This window comes from Solanum pennellii, chromosome 4 (assembly GCF_001406875.1).
Source record: "Solanum pennellii chromosome 4, SPENNV200".
NCBI lineage: Eukaryota > Viridiplantae > Streptophyta > Magnoliopsida > Solanales > Solanaceae > Solanum > Solanum pennellii.
The window spans coordinates 44,498,649-44,504,738 of NC_028640.1; positions in this window are offsets into that span (position 1 = coordinate 44,498,649).

The following is a 6,090-nucleotide window of genomic DNA, read 5'->3' on the forward strand; positions in this document are numbered from 1 at the left end:
TATATATATATATATATATATATTCGATATTAAAAATATGATGTTAAAATAAATGTTCGTTAATAAATTTGTGAAATTAAGAGTCATAGTAAGATGTTTCTTTATATAGCTTTGTGGTATTTTTAGTTTCTTATATTGAACTAGTGATAGATATTTATAAAGAGACGCAATAGTCGATGCTCACGATTTATATCTTTTAAATTTCATGCACAAATAATAATATGGTGAGATCCATAAGGTATTTCTGTGCTTCTATACGATGGTAGTAAAAGAAGGAAACAACATTCCAATATAATTTTAATCATATTAATTTTTTTTTTCAAAATACATTAGGATGAACCTATTCGACCCTATCTAGCTTTCTTTTAAAGATACAAACAGAACAAATTCTTATTCAAATTGTCATGCCCCGAACCTACACCTTAAACATGGCCTGCATGCGAGAACCATTACTTGTTTCCAAACAAACCGTTGGCCTGGCTGAATATTAAGAAGAATACTTACTCAAGCTATAAAAGGTTAAAAACAGAATTTTATGAATATTTTACTCAAAGTAAATATTCAACTCAAACTACCTTAAAATACTCATTAATATAAGTATTATAGTTTGCAAAAATATCTCAAGGAAATTTAAATACTGAAATACTCCTCAACTCTATTTATCTATGAACCCTCTACTATTAAATAAAGTTATCAGGACAAGACCCACGACATCTTAAAACTACTAACTAGAACTTAAATGTGAATTCCTCCGTCATGCAACGAGGCTCACCAAGAGCTAATGAAGTATAGAGTGATCTCAACGAAGTGTCCTTTGATGATGCTAAACACCTCTATCTGCATTATAAAGAGATGCAAGTTGAATGACATCAGTACATTGAATATACGAGTATGTAATATAGCCAAAGTAAATAATTAAATGAAAGAATTGTGGTAGATAAATATGCTCAAGTTGAATGTAAAGAAATAAATGAGTTAAATCATTTAATGTTTTACAAAATATTTACTCATCTATGAATTCAACATGATAAGCAATATATTAAAATGCAATTTAACTCTATTGGGAGATTTTCTAAGCGACAGCCATCACTATGAACTAAGTGATGATACACCATATTGTCCACACTGCCAGAATTGTCCTATATTGTTTTCGGTATGTAGAACCTCAACTAAGTGGATCCATTAAGTATACAGATTTATCCAAAAAGTATGATCTTATACCCATGTTGGCAAGACATGGTTTATGGGGGCTTTTAGTTATCTGAACTCTCAATCATATCGGTGCTAAATACTACTCCCGATAATATATACTCGTGATCAAATGTATGAAAATATTGTCACACCCCGAGCCTACACCCTGGACGTAGCCGGTACTCGAGAATCATCATGTGAATCCTTGGCCTGCCTAACTACTTGGCTGAAGACTTACTCAAGAAAAAAAGGAACTTCAAATGTGAAAATCAACTCCAAATATGAACTCATAAATGTCTTGACATGCTTGTTTAAACATAAACAATTGACTCCAAGTCTCAAAACATAAACAAGAAAATGATGAAAAGAAACTCAACTACTAGTGTCTAAAACTCCTCTAACTCTTGTGATAAAAGTCGGGACAAGACCCTCGATAACTTAACATAATAGAAATAACAATGTGAAGACCTCCAGAATACTAAGAGGCCCATCAATGCTAGCTAGAGTAAAGATAGTATCAACGAAGTGCTAGTTGATGACCTTGAACACTTGAATCTGCATTAAAAAAAAGATATAGGTATAATGACGTCAGTACATTAAATGTACGAGCATGCAAGGGGAAAACTGAAATAAGCATAGCTGAAATGATAACATGGGAAGACAATACTAACCTCAACTACACTCCAATATGAAATCAACAATAAGATATGCAACATATAAAACTTGTAAAACAGTACAATATCATCTAAAAATGTATAAAAATACAATAACATACTTTTTACTCTTATTTAGGAGATTCTGTAACAGAAAACCATCACTATGAGATATGTGATGATACAACATCTCGTCCATACTGTCACAACTATCCTATACCTTTTCGGGGTATGTAATACCTCAACTAAGTGGATCCACTAAGCATTGTCAGAGGTACAAAGGATTCATCTAAAAAGTATGATCATTTACCCTGCTTAGCTTACATTGTTTATGAGGATTTTAAAATGTTAAAGGGTTAAATTTGGAAATGATTTGTTCTCTTATACTCATTTTAAAGCATGAAAAACAACTCTCCCCATTCTCATTCTCATTTACTCAAGATTTACTTCAAATCTATAATTAATTGCAAAAGAATTCCTAAAATGACTAAAGAGGACTCCTTGGATTTTTCTCTTATCTTTTCTTTGATTTGAAATGTGAATAAAGAAATATGATTAGGATATGTAGGATTTCTCAAGGATTAATGAAGACTTTAAGAGTTAAAATCAAGAAGAGAATATAGATACAATTCAAATTAACACACCCGGAAAGAACAATGGAACAGAAAAGGACTTGCTGACCCTGCGCGCACTAAGTGGTGCAGGGCTCCAGCCCCGGAAGTATTGCAGAAGTTTTGGGTGCACTATCGGAACGCCACAGCAGGCCCCAAACTACTAACTAGTAGTCATGGTGTAGTGGTGATGCTCTACCCCACATCCCTGCTCAGAAATTTGATGAATTTTTCATCGAATATTTAGGTCCTAACTTATCTAGAATCAGGTGATTTCTTCTAAACCCTTTTGATTTACAAACCTAAAACAAATTCATCAATATTTATCTAAAACCCAAATCATACTAAATATCAATCAACTCAGGAATTAAAACCTCCATTGTTAAGAAAGGAGACAAAAATTTAAAAAATGTGTCAAAAATCACTCAATAAGTGATTTCATGAACAAAATTAGAGATATGGCATGTGGTTTAACAATCCCAACACTTTGATAAGCTTACATACCTATAAAAAGTGATGTTCTCGGTTAATTCTCTAAATTCTTTATGAGCGTTTGAACTTATCCCTTTCCTACTCTCCAAACCGTTCTTTCAAACTCTAAGCATTTAGGAACATGAAAAAGTGATAGAAATCATATTAAAGTGTTATTTGGGTGATAAAAACATTTTACGACTAGCGGTGTAAGGAAAATACCAAATTACCTTTTCTTTAAACGGATGAAAAATTGTCACTATTGAAGCTTCATTAGCATGGCGATAATTTTTTACTTCAAGCTCAAAATTTCACAAACTTGGAGGCGTTGGAAAGATGAGTTCGAAGATCATTGGGTTGATACCTCATGGGAAATAAATTCTTTATGTGCTCATAGATATGATCATTGTAAGTTGACCCAAAACTAAAAAATGGTCTCGTCTGAGGTGTTACAAAGATACTCTTTCTTTTGTTTGAGATAACTACTCAAATTATCCTCTTAAAAGAGTTAATTGCTCTAAAATATCTCTGAAACTAATTTTTAATTAAGAAAACTTGGTTTTTATATTCTCTATGTAAAGGTACATTTTGGGAAGAAATAATTACTCAAAAGGGGCCTCTTAAAGATATAACTATTATGTACTTGATATTTTTTGAAAATATTTTTAATATTTTTTAAAAAATACTCTTTTTCTTCATGTAGAAATGAAACATGTGGGGATTACTCAGTTTTCTTATCCTCTGTCTCAAACACCTCTTTACTTTCTCAAAAACACAAATGTTGAAATTAAAATATTCTCAAATTTTACAACTCAAAATTGGTTTTATATTTGAATATATACATGAACGCATCAAATCAAGGATCTCAATAACAATATTGAAAACTCAATACTCAGAACTCAACAATACTATCCATCTCAAGAAAACTCAATTCATTGGATTCATTCTACAATATAGAGATGAACGGTCAACACACTAGTCACTATACACAATTTAGAACAATTAAATGATTAGATCTAGGAATTCAAAAATCAACAACTCAAGAACTAAGAACTCAATATCAACTTATTCAAAAATACTCTTTTTCTTCATGTAAAATGAAACATTTGGGGATTACTTAGTTTCTTATGCTCGGTCTCAAACACCTCTTTACTTTCTCAAAAACACAAATGTTGAAATTAAAAGATTCTCAAATTTTACAACTCAAAATTGGTTTTATGTTTGAATATATACATGAACGCATCAAATCAAGGATCTCAATAGCAATATTGAAAACTCAATACTCAGAACTCAACAATACTATCCATTTCAAGAAAACTCAATTCATTGGATTCATTCTACAATATAGAGATGAACGGTCAACACACTAGTCACTATACACAATTTACAACAATTAAATGATTAGACCTAGGAATTCAAAAATCAACAACTCAAGAACTAAGAACTCAATATCAACTTATTCAAAAATACACAAATGTAGAATGAACTAATCCAATATGATAGCCTTACATATGTGGTTATGAAAATTTGAAAATGGAAACTTTGGTGGAGGCTTGATTTATCTTGACCTTGATAAGGAACATTAGAGCGGAAGATCATGGGAAAACTTGGGTGGGAGGATTTTCTTTGTATCTTGGATTTTCGGTTTGAACGTTTTAGGGTTCATGTTAAGAAGAGGAACCGTATGTGAGTTGTACGATAATTTTTAAATACTCACTGTATTTTGAATGATATACTCAATAAACACTCAAAAAACGACTTAAGAATAAGGTTAAAAAGGACATAGGCGAAAGACCAAAGCAACCCACACTTAAAGACTTATGAAGTACCCTTATAAGGAGGTTTGACAGACCATTTTAGGTCCATGATCCGTGAAACTTCACATGTATGATAGTGCTTCACTAAAATTGGCATAACCTTTTACCCTAAACTACAACTGAGACAAACTTGGGGGCGTTGTGTCACGACCCAAACTGAGCCGCGAGTGGCACCCACACTTATCTTACTAGGTGAGCGAACCAACAGTCTAAAACCCCAACGTTTACCAGTATATATATTTTGAATAGTAAATAAGATGCGGAAGATCCAAAACTCATTAACGAAATCAATTAAATAAACTTCTAAAGTATAATACTTATCATCCCCAAAATCTGGAAGTCATCACATCAAGAACATCTATCCTCAAATTACTAAGTCTAAGAGTATTTAAGAACTAAAATAAGTGGAAAGATGGTCCATGTCCGAACTTCAAAGACATCAAGACGTGAAGAAGAGAATCCAGCCCGAGCTAGGAATAATAGCTCACCCTGAAATCTGATATGCTGAAGACTGGCTAGAGTTGCGGACGAGTCGAAGTCAATGGTGCACTTGCTGAACTCCAAAAAACAACAAAAAAGAAAATAAAAGTAGGGGTCAGTACAAGGAACAAGTACTGAGTAGGTATCATCGGTCAACTCAAAATAGAAAGCAATATATACTGAATAATAATATAAAATCAACCACAATACTCAACAGGTGACAATCAACAAGTACAAGAAACATTGGCAACAACACCAAGCACACCTATGAGGACTCAAACCTCCACACCATATTCATTTGGGAAATAGGTTCTTCGAAATTTAGTATTTTAACATAATTCAAGATTACTTCTCTTTATTCTTATAGTGTCGGAACGTGACACTCCGATCCCTAATGCTACGTGTCGGAACGTGACACTCCGATCCATTAATGCTACGTGTCGGAACGTGACACTCCGATCCCCTAATCTCATTATTTCAGTTCATCAAGCTTTCTTTATGTCAAGCATCATCTTAATAGAGAGGATTTAAGATTAAAGATTCAACAATCTCATCATTCTAACCACCACAATTATACGATCACAACATACAAACACACAATCAAGTATATAGAAGACTTTACAATACCACCCAATACATATCAATCGCTATTAAGAGTTTATCTATCACATAGACATAAACCATAACCTACCTCAACCGAAGAATCGTGATCGAGCAAGCTATCTCCCCAATGCCTTTTGCTTTCCTCTTCGTTCTCTCTTTCTCGCTCGTTCTCCCTTTCTGCTTCTTTTATTTTTCTTCTCCAGATTCTTTTTCTTTTACCCTAATTATCATATAATTCACTATGATAAAAGTAACCCATTATTT